Consider the following 20479-nt stretch of genomic DNA (forward strand, 5'->3'; position numbering starts at 1 on the left):
TTCCCAATGGATAGATTCTTAACAGGATACTTTTAGGCAAAAAGTCCCATGTATTCCAATACTTAGCAGACTCCCCTGTAATCAGCAGAGACACTGTTGTGTCTTGTGCATGGGTTTAATATTCTCCGTCTCCACCTATCTCCAGTTCGAACCCCAACCAAACATTAATCCAAATGAATGATACTTTCCTTATTCCTGGAATTGATCCATCAACAACTCCATATTTTCACTGTTGCCAAAGGAGTTGAGGTTATGGAGTGGGTGAGTGGTTGGTGAGGAGTGGGTGGGCTGGTGTGAATAGGAATGTGGAGTTGAGGCCACAGTCAGAACTGAATGTTGGAGCAGGCTCAGGGCTGAGTGGCCTCCTTTTTTAATTCATATGTTCTGGTATTTCTGGTGAAAAATGGATTAGGTCCATGCCTTATTATTTTAGAACTCTGCTGTAGTACTAAAAATCTCCCTCATAGATCTTCTCAGTTTCTGGAGAGTGCAGCTTTTGTAAATGTCAGCTACCCAGAACAACTCTCAATTCCCAAAGTATTTTCACCAGCGATTTATACAAGACTACAGTTACTTGCTAAACGAAAAGCCAAGTCCTTGAAATGAGTCAGTGTGTTTGATGAGGTCTGTTGAATAAGGCTCCACTCTGACTGAATGCTGTGACTGAAGATGCCTAGCGAAACACAGTGATCAGTGCCTATCTTTCACTGAAGCTGAATTTATGCTGTACCTTTTACATCGCAAAATGTCCCAGAGATCTCACAGGAGTGTCATCAATCAAAATTTGACACAGCTAAATAAGGAGGCATTAGGGCAAATGATGAAAATGTTGCTCAGTGTCTTGTTGGAGAAAGGAGAGATGGAGAGACAAAGGAATTCAGGTGTGGCCAACACCTAGATTACAGTGAACTTGCCTATTCAACTACAGTGACTAGCTCCAGGTTTAAACTGATTGGTGATGTGTGGGCAAACTCTCCAGAAACATTCAAAGAATGCTGGTCATAGAATGTCCACAGTATGGAAGCAGGCTATTCGGCCCATCCAGTCCACACTGATCCTCCAAAGAGCATTCCATCAGACACAACCCCTACCCAATCCCTGTAACCCTGCATTTCCCATAGGTGATTCCCCCAAGACTGCACATCCCTAGACACTATGGGCAATTTAGACTGATCAATCCACTTAGTCTGCACATCTTTGGACTGTGGGAGGAAACTAGCGCACCTGAAGGAACACGGCGGGGAATGTGCAAACTGGTGGAATCGAACCCGGGTTGCTGGTGCTGTGAGGCACCTACTGAGCCACCATGCTGCCTCTCACGATATCAATTGCAACAGTTTGCGTTGCTAAATGAAGTGCGAATTTTTACATATTACATAGAATATTACAGCGCAGTACAGGCCCTTCGGCCCACAAAGTTGTGTCGACCTGTGGAGCCAATCTGAAGCCCATTTAACTTAGACTATTCCATTCTCATCCATATGTCTATCCAATGACCATTTAAATGCCCTTAAAGTCAGTGAGTTTACCACTGTTGCAGGCAGTGCATTCCGTATCAGGCAACATCCCAGTAACGGATGAAGTGAGAATAGTGATAGATCTGTCCCTGGAGTCGTCTTGAATCACCACCCTATCGATTAACTGCCGAATGCGCTAACCAGTTGTGCCACAGAGACTGGTGTAAGGGACTACACTTATAATGGGAGGGCTGCTTTGTAAGGACAGGTATTTATTCTGAGATGATGACAGTCTCTTCCAACCTCTCCTGTTCACCGATGGTTTTTTTTTGGCATGAGTATGAGAGTGCAACAAATGTGATGAGATGCCAGACTGAACCACACAACAGGTTGAAGCATTTCTATCAATACACAACCATGGCTACCAGATAGGGGTTGCAGTTGATGCTGTTTGTGTGGTTTACTGTCTGATAGTTCCCATAACATGCCACAGATAGTCAGGGTCTTCTTGAGTCAGATATCTGGAGTTTATTTAAAGGGATTCAATATCCTAGCCTTACTTACATTGTTTGTGCTTGCTGTAGTGACTCTACATTGCTTTTATACAGCTGACTGAGTCCAATACAAAGAAGGTGCTGGAAGCTGAAGCAGGTATCTTTCATACTGGATTTTGACATGGTATGATCCCATGTGACAGTCTTAAAGGTACAGGCTGTATCCAGTATGCAATCAATGCCGTAATAAACAGCAATCAAACCAAATTTATTGACTTTGTTTGACATCTTTCTGCATTTAGATCAGAGTGTGCCTTTTGTAGAGAGTATGCCAACCAGAATCAATACCTGACTATGGTGCTGCAAGTATGGGGATGATTTAATTAGCTCTCTGCACTGTGAATTTACACTTATGGCCATCAGTGATTATTTATGTTGGGTGTAGCCTCTGATTAAAGTAAAAAGTGCACTGAGTGCACACTGAGGTCGTTAACTAAAAAATAATGGTTAAAGAATATTTTCACAACAAGACCTGCAGAAGGAGCTGTGCTGCTGTAATGAGTGTGTATTGAATGGTGAGGAAAGAAGTGTGCTGTAATTGGAAAGTTCGTCCCCCAGGTCAAGCAGCCCCATATTGGATTGATAATCATGTCATCTGAGCTGAGCGAGAGGTAGGGGAAACAGCAGCATAAAATAGCTGACAGTCAACGCAGCAACTATAGATTTAGAGACTGTTTGTGTCTATGTGCTCCAAGCATGCATATATATGATAGAGATCGAGGAAGCTCAATTCCAGAAAGAGAGGTGTGTCAGAGAAATACACACAATCCTCTCCCAGAAATTGAGATTGAGATGTGTGGAAGAGATGGACTTACATTGTGAGGTGTGAATGATACATGTGAATCAGAAACAAGATGTGGATATGCCAGACAATGTCTCACACGGACATGCTGGAGAGACTGTCTGTGTGTGTGTGTCTGTGTGTGTGTGTGTGTGTGTGTGTGTCTGTGTCTGTGTGTGTGCGTGCGTGCGCTGAAGTGCTTATGATATGTGTTTATGTGCCATGGAGACCTTGAGTTAAGAATCACAAGAAGAAAGTGTGAGGATGTATCATTCATAATGATGAATATATGTGAGAGAAAAGCCCCTCTGAGCAACATATAAGACAGGCAGCTTAGAGACTATGAAAGGGTATGTGAAATTGTGTTAGAGGCAGAGTGGGCTGTATGTACATTTCTTGGTGAAACATGTCTCTGTCGAAAGTGGCTTGTGCATGTGTGAAAATGGAATGTGTCCATTTCTGGTGTGCATATCTGTCAACGTCCCTGAAGGGAACTCAGGCTGAAGCACCTGACAGAGATGGATCTCCAGGGAGAGACTGATGAAAAAGCTTGTGGAGGACAGAGATAGACTGAGGAGAGGTATTGATTGTGGAAATAAACTATCCAGTTACCGACGTATGGACTCCTTATACTTTACAAGATAATACCAGAGTCACAGAAGCAGATCTAATGATTTCTGGGAGGCTGAATAAGTCAGGGGTGAGTTTGGTCTGCTCTGCTGGCTTGTTCTGAGTCTGTTTAATGGCTGTCATGCCCTTCGTTTAAGGCCAGACTTGCTCCCTGGTTCCAGCTGAGCCCCTGGGACCAGAGGTCACTGTTGGGGGATATTGTTTGAAGAAAATAAAAATAGAAGCAGAAGTAGGCCATTTGGCCCCTTTGAGTCTGCTGCCTCATTCATTATGATCGTGGCTCATCATGTTTTAGCACACTCCTGGAGCACGTAGAACTTAGAGACACTGCTGCTGTGCTAAAGGGTCCCCACTTCTTAGATCTCATTGTCACAGCTCCCGGTGATGAGGATCTGGAGTTCATGTTATGTGACATGGTATACGTATAGAGGCTAGAAGGCTTCTCCAATGCGTGTCAGTGGTTTGGGTGACTGGGTAAACAGGTTACAGTGGGTAAGGAGGGGAGGCAGCGAGAGGAGGGATGCCAAATCTGGGGGAGGGGTGGCTTTCAATGCACTCAGGGGACCCTTATTCAATTGGCATACCTCTACCCATATTCCTGATGAAGGGCTTATGTCCAAAACGTTGACTTTCCTGCACCTCGGATGCTACCTGACCTGCTGTGCTTTTCCAGCTCCACACTTTTCGACTCGGATCTCCAGCATCTGCAGACCTCACTTTCTCTCATACATGTCGTCTGTGCAACAAAAGCTAATTAGCCACTTAAAATCCTCAGTTCACCTGTGGGTGGACTGATACCAATCTCACTGTTGGTAAATTTGCACAATGCCCATGGAATTTTGTGGACCCCCAGCCTGCAAACCCCATGCTGGGGTAGTAGTGGCGGTTGTTGATGGGGAGAGCTGAGCTTCCAAAACCTCAGCAATGAGAGAAGCTCTCTCCTGGAATGACCCTGAGAAGAGATCAGTTCTGTCCGATTGGATGTGTGAGAGATAATTGCAGTTGGCTATAAGTGTATTCTTTGACAGCACAAAAGTGTACAATATTTCTTTTATTTACATGGGTCTGGTCTGTTATTCTTCAGAATTGTTCGCAGAGATTGTGCCAGTCTTTAAAAGTCAAATCTTTGACATGAGCCAAATTGGCCTCAGTTCTGGGGTTACCCTTCAGTACCCCCTCTCGTCTCAGTGTTCATTTTGGTAAAAAGATAATTTTTAGTTTGCAAACTGTTACCTCTATTGCGCTGCAGCTTGCAGACAAGGAACCTGTCATGGAACCATTTCCCTGCTCAGTTATTGTTCACATTCTCTAGTTTCACTGTCACTCCTCATTATTAATCAGCGTGGAGGTCTGGAAATTTGATGCGCATGTCTACTGGTGAAACTTCCAATTTTACACGGTAGAGATAAATTTGAGTGATGACCACAGTGTTGTTTTGGCTGCTTTTGATATAACCTGTCGACTCTGGGCAAACACATGTATTGTGAGGTTTATCGGTGGATAGTATCAAGATGTGACCCTCATTCATGGGTGTGTTATGGTGAGTGGGTGGAGTTTTAATCAGAGAGTAGTACGATGACGTGAAGGGGCATATTAGTGGTACCAGTGATATAGTGAAGATGCTGGGTATATTCACTGTGTTCTATGTGCTGCAGGATTGTTTGATGCTACGAGGGTAGTTGGGAGTTATTGGAGTGTGCAAGGCTGTCTGTATTTGCGTAAATGGAACACCACAAGGCTGTAAGCTGGCACTGCAGTGCTGTTTCTGGACAAAATCGCAGCCTTCAAAATCCAGCTTCAGCTCCAGGATGATAAAGTTTGCCAGATGTAATTCATACTTGGTTTTATAATTTACATAACCTATGATTTTGGCTTTCAATTGCAGTAAAGACAGTGTATTTTTTTCCAGGCAAGCTGAGCCCTATAAAGATTATTGTGGTTGCAGTCGTTCATAGTTCCCAAAGAAGCCTCAACAGGGACCTCAGGATTGTAACATCGCTGCACTTTGAAAGAATGCCTCTCTGGACTGTAGAGAGGAAAAAGTGAGCAGAGAGTGTTAGTATGGTGTTGCATTGAAACACTGTCCCACTGCTTGGTGTGGATTCTGCAGTCCATTGTTGCAGCATTGAGTACTTCCTAAGTGTGTACTGACTCCTTGAATATTGAGTTATTTTAAATTCCAAACAGGAAATGTTGGAAATGCCATGCCTGGCATATCTGAAGAAGGAGGGAATGGGTCAGCATTATGTCTGATGTAGTATTTTAACTGAAAGATTAGTTTGTTTATTTTTGTTCTAGTGGCACTAGGTTTGATGTGTATTACCAGCATTTTTATTTCAGATTTATGTCCTTTTCCTACCATTGGAGTGATTTTTGACTTACCTGTTATGGGAGCTGTACTATGGAGTTATCACCAGAGTCCGACCCAATATTTAACACCCTCATTTAACACCACAATAAAGAGTTTATCTGGTCATTATCTCTGTTTTTTTGTGGGATCTTGCTGTGCATAAATTGATCATGGCGTTTCCATTCTTCCATCAATGACTTTGAAAGTACTTCATTTGTTGTAAAATGCTTCCAGTTGAACAGAGATCACAAAAAGCCAATGTAATTGCAAGGGTATCCTTTGTTTTGTCGATCTCATGGACATTGCCTTCACTAGGTGGGTAGCGGTAGTCTTCTGATCCTTGAAATGTTACCAAGAATTAACCAGATTAGAATCAAACTAGATCAGATTTCACTTTGTGATTCTATGTATTTGAACCTCCAGATGTATTTCTGGCAGGTGCAAGCATTACCTTCTTGAACAGTAATTAAAACCTTGATATACAGGCCCACAAAGAGATCCCTCTTTCTTTTACTTAACCTGGATCATATTATCGATCCACTACATTTATTTTTAGCTCCTTCAATCAATGTGGTTAATCTGACAGGGCTAATATCTTTTCTTTTCCAGCTTTAGATTCAGCCCAATATTTCTCTCCTACATATTGTGGCTAACTGGGATAAAAAAGTATGCAGTAAAACAAGCAAAAATTGTTTGGCTGTGCCGTAGCGTGAAGACTACAAACATGCGTCATTAAGTGGTAGATCTATAAATAGGCTTGTGTCTCTTTGCAGTAGAATGTCCTCCTTATTGTGGCACTGAGTCGATGAGAAACACATGAGGCAGATGGAGTTCATCAGGCCTGAGGAAAAGTTAGATAGCAAGAGCCCACCAAAAAGGATCTGAAAGAATAGCAGCTGCTGACAAAAAATACAAACGCGCCAGGATCTCCTACCTAATCCCCGTCATGCCCACAACCCCCTGCCTGTTACCTCCACCTCGGCTTTGTGGCAACACGCCCTTCCATTGTGACCCTGTGCCTTGGCATGCAGCAAGTCAGAGTACAGTGTGTGTGGGCTTCTGGATGGAATCAGACTACCTCTGGGAAGAATTAGAGAGAAGGGTAAAGAGAGTGAGTCACTCCACAACGAAATCACAGAAAGCTTCAGCAAATGTTTCATTTGCATCAGGAAAAGCTTTCCACAGACGCAATTGAGGAGTTTCCTTTCTCTCTTTGAGTTGTCGTCTTGTCCGATAATTCACTGCCAGGCCCCATCCTCGTGCTCTCCTCACTGAATTTCCCAGACCCTTCCCCAGTCAGCCTTGGCTCCTGTCCAATGCCTCCCTATAGTGGCAATCCAAAAATCATTACATTTACATTCTTGGGGATCCTGGAGATTAGAAACCAACCACTGGCTCCACTGACTGTCTCCTTTTTCCCAAAATGCCACCATATTTACTAGTGGGTAGGATTATAACCCACACCTAACTAATGCAAATTGAAAGAACCGCAGATATTGGAAATCCAAAACAAAAACAGAAATTGCTGGTAAAGCTCAGCAGGTCTGGCAGCATCTGTGCAGAGAAAGCAGAGTTAATGTTTCAGATCTAGTATCCCTTCCTCAGATCTCATTTGGTCAGTTCACTGGACCTCGAAAGCAGTTATCTTTTTAGGTCCAGTGAACTGACCAAATGAGATCTGAGGAAGGGATACTAGATCTGAAACATTAACTCTGCTTTCTCTGCACAGATGCTGCCAGACCTGCTGAGCTTTACCAGCAATTTCTGTTTTGGCACCTGACTAATGAGTTTGGTTTGATGATGCATGTTTGGATAATACTTTATTTGTTGGGCAATTTAAGTGATTTGTTTATTATCTAGCTTTTAACAAGTCTTATCGCCAGCTTACACTGTTCTCTGCCAAAAGGGAGGGCTATCGCACAAATTGCTGTCAGCATCTCTGCTAATATTATTGTGTAATAGATCATTAAGGATTGCTATGAGAGCAATGAGAAGTGACTTTTCAGTCTGCTTAACTCTGTGTCTGCCTCCCCCATTAAGCTTCTGAGATATTGAGACTGAGCTTGTGATTGCTGAACACTGAGCTGTTAGCTGCACTTCACAAGGTTTACCTGCTTCAGCCCTCTCTGTACCTGTTGGAGTTTTAACGACTTCCCTCTTCACAGAGGAAGTATAACCGCTTGGGCTCCGTGCTGGAGAGCAGACTTGACACATTGAGTCAGGGCCCCTGTATCTTGGTGGGCACAAAAGAGATTTAGCACAGTCTATTGGTCCTATGGCCCAACAATTACAGAAACACCTCAGTTGAAGCAGACAGAATTGCACAACAATCTATGCACCCAGTGCTGAGACTTGCACTGACTGGTGAAAATTGTTGACTCTATTGCATGCATCTTATTGTCACAGTACTGTCAACTATGACTGTTTCATGAAGCTCATCCACTTTCTCTGTTAACTCCACCTTGATCCTCAAGTGAAACCTTTATTAGGACTACATTTCTCAAGTAAGGATACAAGTGAAGCACCTTCCAGAACTTCAGGACATACTGAAACTTCTGGCACTATTCATTTTCGAAGTGTGATTTGTAGCAAAAAACAGCACATAGCACAATACAGTCACACAGCTGTATAACAGGGAAAAACAGACCTTTCAGTCCAACTCGTCCATGCTGACCAAATATCCTAAATTAATCAGCATGGATGAGTTGGACTGAAAGGTCTATTTTTCCCTGTTATACAGCTTTATGACTGTATTGTGCTATGTGCTGTTTTTGCTCCAAATCACACTTCGAAAATGAATAGTGCCAGAAGTTTCAGTATGTCCTGAAGTTCTGGAAGGTCCTTCACTTGTATCCTTACTTGAGAAATGTAATCCCAGTAGAGATTTAAACTTTCACTTGAGGATCAAGGTGGAGTTAGTGGAGAAAGAGGAGGAGCTTCATGAAAGCTCAGTGACTCTGTGGTTGAACTGTGGGAGCAAAAGAGTTAGGATGAGGTAAGTATGTAATTGGCAAGATGTGACTAGTGGTGATCCATAATAATCTGTATTGCAAGCTTCTCTATTCACTTGTGCTTATTAATGACTTAGCTGATGGGATAGAAAACCACTTGTGCAAATCTGCTGATGACACAATAATAGGAAGTATTGTAAGCAATATAGATAAGAAACTGCGGTCAATATAGGCAAAGTTACGGTCATACAGATGTAGAGCACAGATGTCCATCAGTCCAACTCATACATGCTGAACAGTTGTCCTGAATAAATTTAGTCCCATTTGCCAGCATTTGGCCCATATCCCTCTAAACCCTTCCTATTTGTATACTCATCTAGATGTCTCCCAAATGCTGTAACTGTACCAGCCTCCACCACTTCCTGTGGCAGCTCATTGCATACATGCACCACCCTCTGATTAAAAAGGTTGCCCCTTTGGATTATTTCAAATCTTTCCCATCTTGCCTATGCCATTTAGTTTTGATCACCATCATCTCCTGGGGGATTGGTCCGGGTTCTTGGCAATTCACCCAATCTGTGCCCTTCATGATTTTATAAATCCCTGTAAGGTCACCTCTCCGCCTCCGCTCCAGGAAAAATAGTCCCAGTCTATTCAGCCTCCCCCTATAGCTCAAACCCTCTAACCCTGGCAACATCCTTGTAAACCTTTTTCTGAACCCTTTCAAGTTTCACAACATGCTTCCTGTAGCAGGGAGACCAGAATTGCATTCAGTATTCCAAAAATGGTCTAACCAATGTCCTATAATTGTGCCAAATGACCTCCCAACTCCTGTACTCAATGCACTGACCGATAAAGGCAACCATACCAAATGCCTTCTTCACTGTCCTATCCACCTTGGACTCCGTTTTCAAGGAGCTATGAACCTGCACTCCAAGGTCTCTTTGTTCAGCAATACTCCCCAGGACCTTACCATTAATCTTACCACACAAATGGCAACCTAATGATGATAAGTTAGTCAGTTTCGGTGATGAGGAATAAATGATGGCCAGCACAGCAGAAGGACTCCTGCTGTACTTTGACAGAGTTCCACGGAATCATTTACATTCACCTGTATGTGTACAAGAGCTGACACCATTAGATAAACTAACACTGTGTTCTGTCCCTTCTGATGACTGAGAATGGGTAGCCATGTAATGCTAACATTGATGAAAGCCTTACGTGCTGGCAGGTTTTGGATTTATAGGATTACTGGGAAAGTGGAAAACAACTGAACAGGAAAAGAAGCTGGAACTGTCTTCTGGTATCTGTAACATCTGCTCCATATAATGAGAAAGTGTGGCATCACAGAGACTAACATAGAGTGAAAAGTGGACAGTTCACCAGGGCATGGATGCCCAATTAGATTTTTGGTTCAATGAGCATAAATAGTGAAATTTAATGTAGCTCTGGTTCACTCATGATTGATTAATTAATGAATCATTTAACCTCTGCTCCTGGGAGCACTGTGATTTAAAAAGCCAATATTAAACTAAACAAGTAATCAATTATTTTTACTTGAATTACTGCTGCTAATTAACCCTGACAAAAAAAAATCTATTTTGTTTGGCTGTCAGTGTATCAAATCTTCTTTCCTCCTCATTGGTGAAAGTACTGGCTGGGTCGGGAAGTTTCTTCCCTGATACCCGTCAGACTCCAGCATCTTAAGAGATCATTTTAATCTGTGCAGAGCTCGACAGTGGAGTTTTAGACTTTCCAGTCAGCATTGGGGTTAGAACTGTCAATTAAAGCATTAACATTCAGGAAATCCAGCTTTGAAGTATGGAAAGGTAATTAGGTAACCAGGATTTAACTCCGTTCTCACCTAACTGCACTTTCTGGCAGTGATCAAGAACAGGGACTGAGGCTATTTTTTAAAAAAAGAAGATTTTTTCTGTTTTTGTTTCCACTTCCCTCTTGCCTGGGGCACTGAGGCTAATTACAGTCATCCTACTGTTGTTTCGACCTGAGATTAGCTGACTCAGCATAAACCAGTAATGGAGCCAGAGATCCTCCTGCCTTTTATAACTCAGGCCTTCAGCTCCTTTCCAATGCACTTGGCATATTCATCCTTCTTACCTGTTCATGGTCTGATTGGGCTGACTTTGATGGGGAGGTGTGTTCAGAGAAAAATTTAAATGAAAAAAGAGAGATTAGAAAATGTTTGAGGCCATTATCATCATCTCTGCATGTCAGCAATGCTTCTATTTTGCTATTGCTTCAGCCTTGCTTTGCTCATGAGCTTGTGTAACAGAATTCAGTGCTGTTTCTGAATGCCAGACAGGTTCATTAAACTGCGTACAGACAGATTTCATTACAGTGCTCTGTTAAACCTGCAGTGCCCCATCAGTGTGAAATTTAAAACAGGAAAAATGTTCAAAGTACTTAGACTGATACTTCATACAAGCAGCAGAGCTTGTCGCCATCAAACTCTTTAAAGAACAAAAGGAGAGTAAAATTGTGATCCATTAAGACATTCATTTTACAAAAGCTTTAATTTTTTTTGTTTGAACACATAAAATCTGTTGTAGTAGATTCAGACAGATAGTAACTGACCCCTCTTTCTCTCCCTCTCATACCTTTGTTGCTTTAAATTAATATAATACTGTTATAGTCCTGCTTGAACATGCCTCTTTTGCTCTTTATATCTACTAAATGAAGCAGTAGATAATTTTGCTCCTGCCTACATCTTTGTTGTGTTGAAATCCAGATTCTCTCAATCCAACTACAATGTAACTCCTCCTCCCTTACTCTTTCATCCTGCTTTAATCTTAGCAAAGCTAACAGTAACCAGATTTTCTTTTTCTTATTTACCTAATCTCTTTTTAATCTTGATCTATATTTCTCAAAGCAACACTGAACAACTCAATCACGGTGAACAATTGTATAAGGCTGCAGGGTGGTGATGTGGGGGTCAGGGGTCACAGATACCATTAGGTGGACCTGTTTTGGAGCCGTTTTTGTGTTGTAGGAAAGGCAGAAGTTTAGTTTGTGCAATCCAACAGCAAGTTATGTAGAAACATGGGAAATAGGAACAGGAGTAGGCCATTGTGCGCTTTGAGTCTGCTCCATCATTCATTATGATCATGGCTGACCATCCAAATCAATAACCTGTTCTCACATTTCCCTGATAACCTTTGTTACCTTTTGCTCTAAGTACAACATCCGACTCTTCTTTGAAATCATATAATGTTTTTCCTTGACTGCTTTCTGTGGTGGTGAATTCCCCAAGATCACCATCTCTGGGTGAAGAGATTTCTCCTCATCTCAATCCAAAATGGTCTAACCTGTCATCAGACTGTGACACCTGGATATCCCTCTGCCCTTGCCCCCACATTGTTTGGAATATCCTGCCTCTGTGAAAAGGCTAGGAAGGCCAGTATACAATTTACCTTCTTTACTGCTTGCTGCTGATGCACGCTAACTTTCAGCGACTGGTACCCGAGGACACCCAGGTCTCATTGCTCATTCCCTCTCAGTTTATAGCTATTCAGATAATAATCTGCTTTCCTGCATTTGCTCCCAAAATGTATAACTTCACAATGATCCACATTATACTGCATCTGCCATGCATTTGTCAATTCGCTCAGCTTGTCAAATCACAAGCAACCATCTCTGCATCTTCCTTAAGGTCACTCTTGCACACACCTTTGTGTCTGGAGATATCATTGGGGTGACCACAAGCAATTGAAGTATTAACATTTGGGAAATCCAGTGTTAAAGTTTGAAAAGATGATTAGATTGTCCCTCATTAGTTCCCTCATCTAAAACTTGAATATAAGTTGTGAATAGCTGGGGTCCTAGCACTGACCCTTGTGGTACCCCAGTAGGCATTGCCCTTCCTTTTCGGGAAAACGATCTGCTTATTTCCACTCTGTTTCTGGTCTGCCTTCCAGTATTCTATCTATTTGAATACACTATTCCCAATCCCATGAACTGTAAGTTTACATGCTAGTTTGCAAGCAAGATTTCGGAGACAAGAAGATATCAAAGGATCTTGAGGTTGGGGCATTATTGAATTAATTAGCTTTATGGTCACATCTATTCAAATGAGTGAAAAATTTATAAGTTGTCATTTACAGCAGAATCTTAGGTACAGAGTACCCAGGTACAGCCCTTAGTTAGGGCATAGAGAAATGAAGAAGAAATGACATTACAGTTATACACAGTATGACCAACGTTACATTACAGCTATACACAGTATGACCATAGATCAGAAAAGCAAGAGTTCAAAAGACAAACATCACAGTCTCTCTCCAAGAGCTCTCTGCAGCATACATGCAAGAGGCCTCCACGTGTCTGACCACTGGCTGCTGCCATGCTTTGTGGACGGTTGCTTTGGACCCTGGTGCCTGGCATCTCAGCTCTGGACCCCTGGCATCCCTGCTTCGGACCCCTGGACACCTGGCGTCCCCTCTCTAGGCCCCTGGTCCCTGGCATCCCAGCTGTGGACCTCTGGTCCCTGTCGACCCCACTCCAAGCCCCTGATTTCTCTGCTTCAGGCCACTGAACCACCAACCCTGCTTCAGTTGTAAGTTTGTTAGGTGAATATTAGGTGGCCATATTGTGAGGGGATGATGAGAGTTTTAAAAAGGAGGGCAGTAGAATTTATAATTAGATAATATGTGGACCAGGAAGAGAATTTGAATGGTTAGAAGCTTTGTGGGAATATGGTCAAGGGTCAGGAGAAGTGAGATGAGCTGGTAAAGAAGATATTAGAAAGAAATGAAGGGGAATGGCAGATTATAGCTACAATGGGATAGGTTTATAATTGTCAGCAAGAAGAAAGAGGTGAGGCAGCACAAGCAACAAAATGGTTGATGGTGATCATAGATGCCAAAACAGACAAATGGTCATCTTGCGGATTGGAACTTATTATGTACTACAGTCCCTCTTCTGGCAGGATATGGCTTCTCCAGGGTGCAATGCAAGTTGTGAAAGCTCAGAGACGTGGTAAAATTGTGGTAATTTTGCATTTCATTGTAGATATTGAAAAGATGTATCTACAAATGTTTATATTTTATAAAATCAACAGATTTATTACACACAGTACAATAATGCTAATTTAGCTTTCCTGGACATTATAGAAGAAGAAAGTATTGGAAATAATCAGCATGTCTGTTGGCATCTGTGGTGGAGGAAAGAGGAATTAAAATGTCACATCTGTGCCCTTTCATCTGAACCTGTGATTTGTGTGTGTTTGGCTCTGGGGGAGGAGGAGGGGGGAGAGAAGGTGGGTCAGAAGGTTCTGTGTTCAAGCCCAGCACCAGGAATTGACTTCGTAATGTAGGCTGTCATTAGAGTGAGGCGTTGAGGGAGCATGTCATTGTAAGTGGGGCCAATTGTTCTGTTATTAGACTAGTAATCCAGAGGCCTAGGACTACAGATTCCAGAGGATTGAGTTCAAATCCCACCAGAGCAACTAAGGAATTGAAAATAATCATGCAATAAATTCATGAATAGATTTGGATTAAAATGCTGGCCTCATTAATAAATATAATAACTATGGATAAAAGCCTATTTGGGCAATGAATGTTCATTGGGGAGGAAACCTTCTATCTAACACTATACACCCACAGCAATGAGATTGACTTTTAACTGTCGGAGAGTCATTGAGCCATCCTGTGATATAGCCTAGCAAGTTGCTCAGCAAAACCAGATCGCTACAGGAGAAATTGCTGAGGGTGTGACTGCACCATGTGAACAGCAATCACTCAAGAAGGCTGCTCACTACCTCTTTCTCAAGAAAGAAGGGATCGGCAGTATGGAAGCCCAACTTCCAAAAAAATGAATAAGAAATAAATCTTGCCATCCTTCAGACAACACATTCAACTAAGTCTGACTGTTTTTATGATTTGGATAAATCTAATGAATTCATTGTAATCTAAAATGAAGAGAAGGACACTTGGTGTCCAGACCAGTATCTCCTTGATGCTGAGAGATGGAGAGAAATTGGCAGCTCTTGATGAGTTTGGTCCTTGATCCCAGGGAGTGAGAGCTACTGCTCTGTTAAGCACCTGATTGATACTGAATTTAATGGGCCAAATGGGCTCTCACCAACTCTCCATCTGGTAGACAGTTGCCACATCACCTCCATTAAAAACGGCCTGTTTCAGGTCAATGACATTTCAATAGAAGGGAGCATACATTTAAGGTGAGGGGCAGGAAGTTTAGAGGGTATTTAAAGAGGATTCCATTTACCCGGAGGATGTTGGGTATCTGGAACTCAAAGGATGGTAGAGACAGGAATTATCACAACAGTTAAGAATTATGCAGATGGTCACTTGAAATGCCATAGAATACAAGGCCCTGGCAAGTGCTATGAGATGGGATTAGAATAGATGGGTGCTTGATGACCAGCGTGGACTGAATTGGCTAGAAATTCTCTTTCTGTGCTGCAATACTCTATGATTCTATCATAGAAATCAGAACAATCGATCATTATATCTGGTGTGTGCTTTGTTCTCGTAATGAAACTTCAAAAAGAAATTCTAAGGTGAAATAATAAATAGTCAGTGGTTCTGTTCATTAGACAGTTCTCTGAGAAAACATAATGTTTTATGAGTGGAAGTCAGACCATGGCAATCATGCCTAAAATGCATTATCAGTTGATGTGGTCAAGCCAGTGAAAACATAAGTCTGAATTTCTTCACAATTTTTACAATAGCTATGTTTCAAAAAATATTGCAGAAAATCCTACACCGGATTAAACTATTGGAAATTTAAGGTAAAATTGAAATATTTTCATTCCTTCGAGAAGACATTACATATTCAGTTTCATAATTTTTTGAGGAATTTTATTTGAGTACTAGTTAAATGACCTTGTTTATCGACTGTCCAGCTGTTTCTCCCTATGCTTAATATAGCTTCCTGTATTCAGGTTTTCCTCCTCTGGATTCTTGACAACCAATGTCGATGGATCTATTTGGTAACATTGCTAAATTGAATGCAATTAGTGTTGTCGGCACATCATTGTGGAGTTCATGTGTGCCCCGCCCCGGGCAAGTTACCTTGGGAAGAGCTTAGATCAACAGGACATTGGCCCTTTAAATGTTCCTGGATTTCATACAATGGACATTAATGACCATCTACTGCCAATACTCCAGATTTCTCTGGGGACTTACTGTCTAGATTCTCTGGAATCTATCTATCTAAACATTAGACTGTAAAAAATAGAGCCATGCTAGTTTTACTGTGCTGGTATTATCATTATTATTAGAACTATTAGGGCAGTCATGTGCTGGTGCATACAGGGACGGGATAGTCCATTCAGCTGTTGGATGATGAATGGTTCTATCATGAACTATAACACCTTGATTTTAACAAAGGCCACATGGGTCACACTAATCCTTCAAAGTCAAGTGTGAGAAATGTTCATCCATTAAGTGTACAATAGCAAGCTGTCCACAGCCATTGTTTCTCTGCAAGTACTGAAACAGATCTACGGTTTGGCCTCACATAGAACATCAGGCCATTCTTGCTGTTGGTCTGGTTAACTAAAACTGCATTAAGTTCAAAGGTGTGCAACTAATAGCAGTTTTGTAGGGCATCATGTGTTGTGAATAAATTGTGCAAATGATAGCATAGAGCAAAAGGGGTACCAGTGGGGTTACTGGGATTTGGGAATTTGACGTTTAGGGAAATTATTTGCTTAACCTCTTAGATGATTTGGCAGAAGATGCTAATTTCGTGAGTAAGAAAGAATTTCTTTTTTAATTCTTTAAATTGCTGATCATTTTACCTTACTTCATTCCCAGACATTTACATAACCAAATTTTCCCACATTTTAAAATGCAGAGTCTTCAGCATGCTCAGTGGCAGCTGGATTGTGGGTCTGCTGATGTTTTCACTGATGTTCTCAAACTGTTTTTAAAAAATGTCAGAATGTTTTCAAAAATATGCATTACAGAAAAGCATCTGTTCACAGCTGCCATTTTGCTTGTGATTGACCTGCAAATATCACAAATACTTCACTGAATTTAGGATGGTGAAGAACCCATTTAAAATATATTACATGATGAAATGAATTGCAAAATAAAATTCATTATATAGAAATGTTTATTATCTTCAAAATCACTGCGCACAGAACCAATGGAGACCAGAACACAGGGAAATGAATGACGCATGACAGATTTTCACTATTGGAATGTTTTTTTCCCTCAGTCTGGAAAGGCTGTCCTATGTAACAGATGTTATATTGGCACAATTTGTCACAACTACTGTCTAATGATCAGGATATTTTGCCTGTGATTCCCCTAATGATCTATTACTGTTTTGTGATGTGCCATGCTGTTCCAGTATAGGTACATGTATGTACCCAGTATTGCACAAAAAAAATTGCTTGTGCCCTATCCATGAAAATAACTAAGTTAACCTGGTCACCTGCAATCCTTTCAACTTTCTGCAAGTCAATAGCAAATTGAACAAAGCAGTCAGTGATAATACCATCAATTGGCATTTGCATCACCAAGAAATTGCTCAATGGCATGAATGTCTGAGGACAGAAGAGATTAGCTACCCAAGACATTGTGGGTCAACTCGTGACATATGATCTGAAATGGCACAAAGAGGCTGAGTAAAACTGTGGTCATAAGGAGTTTATCTAAATCCTACATGGGTCTGCAGTCATAGCTGACATTGATGATGATTGTTCTGGCTGTCAGAGGCCATTTATTGCAGTCCTGGTTGATGCTACACTGTTTAGTACCATTCATTATTCCTGATAATGAAACTGCACCTACATGTCAACCTATAGCTTCCTCTGGACAATATCCAGGCTTGACATAACACACAGAGCAGTACACGACAGGAATAGGCTGGTTGGTCTGTCCATGGTGTCTGTGCTGGCCATAATGCTATTCTAAACTAATCCTATCTGCCTTCACTTGGTCCACATCCCCCATTCCCTTCCTGTTTATGTGTCTGCCTAAATGCCTCTTAAGTATCTGCATCTACCATCTCCCCTGGCAGTGCGTTCCAGCACCTACAGTGCGTTCCAGTTTTACAAAAAACTTGTCCCTGTCATCTCCTTTACACTTTCTCCCTTTCACTTTAAAACTGTGTCACCCAATATTTGACATTTCCGTCCTGGGAAAAAGACTCAGACTATGCACCCATACGTACCTCTCATAATTTTATATACCTCTATCAGGTTGTCCCTCAGCTTCTAACACTCTGGTGAAAACAATCCAGTTTGGCCAACATCTCCAATCCAGGCTACATCCTGGTGAACCTCTTTTGTATCTTCAAAGCCTACACATCCTGACTATAGTGGGGAGGGGAAAACTAGACTACACATAATATTCCAGTACTCATCTTCCCCCTCCTCAATGTCCAATGCTCCAAACACAGAGAATGAGAGAATCCCTACAGCATGGAAACAGGTCATTAGGCCCTACAAGTCCACACTGACCCTCTGAAGATGATCTCACTCAGACCTATTCCCCTACCCTGTTACCCTACATTTACCTCTGCTTAATGCACTCAACCTACACATCCCTGAACACTATGGGCAACTTAGCATAACCAATTCACCTGATCTGCACATCGTCGGATTGTGGGAGGAAGACCGGAGCACCCGGAGGAAATCCATGCAGACATGGGGAGAGTGTGCAAACTCCACACAGACAGTTGCCATGGGCTGGAATCAAACCTGGGTCCATGGCACTGTGAGGCAGCAGTGCTAATCACTGTGCCAAACTTTCAGGTGAAGCAGCATTTCACTTGTACTTCTTTCAATTTAGTAGACTCTATTTACTCTCCTTGGCATTACTGATACCAAATGCAGACTGAGTGACCACTTTGTAGAACATCTCCACTCTGTCCATGGAAATGACCATGACTTCCAGTTGCTTACCATTTCAAAAAAGCACCTTACTCTCATCGTGGGGCTGCTACAGTGTTCCAAAAAAAGCTGTTCGAACGCTTTATTTTCTGAGGCACTTCGCAGCCTCTAAGGCTCCATGTTGAGTTCAACAATTTTACAGCGTGACCTCTGTCCTCAAGTTTTCTTAAGCTCCCCAGCCGTGAATTGTTTTTGTCTTGTTGACTTTGTTGTCAGCAGAGCAAGCCCATTTTCTCCTTTCACACCTTCATTTACACTTGTTTTGCCTCTTTATTGCTCCTTTGTCTCCATTAACACTCCCTGTGTCCTTTGCTATGTGTGCATCCTCACCATCTGTTCCACTTGTTCCTCCTCCCCTTCTGACAACCTGCATTTTCCAGCTGCTTTCCATTCTGAAGAGGTGTCATGTCAGACTCAAACCGCTAACTCTGTTTCTGTCTTGGCAGAACCAGCCAGACCTGCTGAGTCTTTTCAATGCTTTCTGGTTTTATTTCAATTCAGATAAAGGCCAGCTCATCTCTCCTTGATTTTTAATAGCGCAACTGTTGTCAAATCCTTGCCACTGATCAAATAGCTTAACTGAACTGGTTTCATGAACAGCATGGCTATACATCTGTAGGACAAAGGCTACGTAATCAGTGGCTCAGCTCCTGACACTTTCCTATCAATCTCATCATTTGCGAGGCCCAGTTCAAGAGCCTGGATGAGTGCAGCTGAAACCAATGTAAAGACCTCTGTATTGTCCAGGTCAGAGTAGCTTGTTTCATTGGTGCATCTGCCATTGAACTCAATATCCACCCACTCTGCCATCGATGGGAGTGGGGGTATCATTGACTGTAAATACCCTGGCTTCCATTGCACATCCCCACCAGGCATGTTTACTTGATGTGCCTGGGACTGGGTGGGGGTGGGGGTGTGGGGGTTTTTGATTGTAAGGTAGAGTTGATGCAAAGGGGCAAATGAAAACATCGATAATTGGGAGGGGACCTGGGCAAGTGCAAAGTGTTTGGGGTTTACAGGGAGGGCTCCCAGGAGGGGAAGGTTTGTGTTTGGGTGTTCTTCACGACAGAGAGCCTGAGCCTAGGACTCATGTTACAGAGCAACAAACTGCGGCCTTCCATTGTGCTGTCAATCACAAATACACAACAGAGGTGAAAATGGATGTCATCACCTGGAGTGAGTATTTGTCTACACAGAAAGATGAATGTGAAGGTGCTGGTGTTGGACTGGAGTGGAAAAAGTTAAAAAGGTGAAGCTAATTGCCAAAGTAGCAATCACCTGTCCTTTACCCATTGCCTGCACATAGTGCAGGAGCTGTTCACTTCAAACCTTGGACCTTGAAAAAATTTCAAAAAAGAAAAGGATAGCCAACTCCCATTCCTAGACGTGATGGTACAGAGAACACCGAACGGAGAATTCACTACAAGGGTATACAGGAAAGCCACACACACAGACCAAGTCCTAAACTATGAAAGTAACCACCCCAACACACACAAACGAAGCTGCATCAGGACACTATTCAAAAGGGCCACAACACACTGCAGTACACCAGGACTGCAAAAAGAAGAAGAGGAACATCTATGCAAGGTATTCGCCAAAAACGGATACCCGCGCAACTTCATCAACAGATGCCGAAGAGAAAGACCACGGAATGAGGACATACCACAACCAAAAGGACTAGCCACACTACCATACATCAGGAGCATCTCAGAACTGACAGCCAGACTACTGCGACCCCTAGGACTCATAACGGCACACAAACCAACAGCCACGCTCAGATAACAACTCACCAGAACGAAGGACCCGATAGCCAACATGAGCAAAACTAATGTAGTGTACAAAATACCATGCAAGGACTGCACAAAACACTACA

At 42.2% G+C, this 20479-nt stretch overlaps 1 protein-coding gene across 4 annotated transcripts in view; it reads left to right on the forward strand.

Moving 5' to 3' along the window:
• The window catches only part of ttc28 (tetratricopeptide repeat domain 28), a 774630-nt gene that overhangs the window by 98391 nt on the left and 655760 nt on the right, over positions 1-20479 (forward strand). The gene's annotated exons all lie outside the window — the stretch shown is intronic.

Source organism: Chiloscyllium plagiosum, unplaced genomic scaffold (genome assembly GCF_037043375.1).
Source record: "Chiloscyllium plagiosum isolate Xiang-an unplaced genomic scaffold, Cpla_swu_hap1 HiC_scaffold_24, whole genome shotgun sequence".
Lineage (NCBI taxonomy): Eukaryota > Metazoa > Chordata > Chondrichthyes > Orectolobiformes > Hemiscylliidae > Chiloscyllium > Chiloscyllium plagiosum.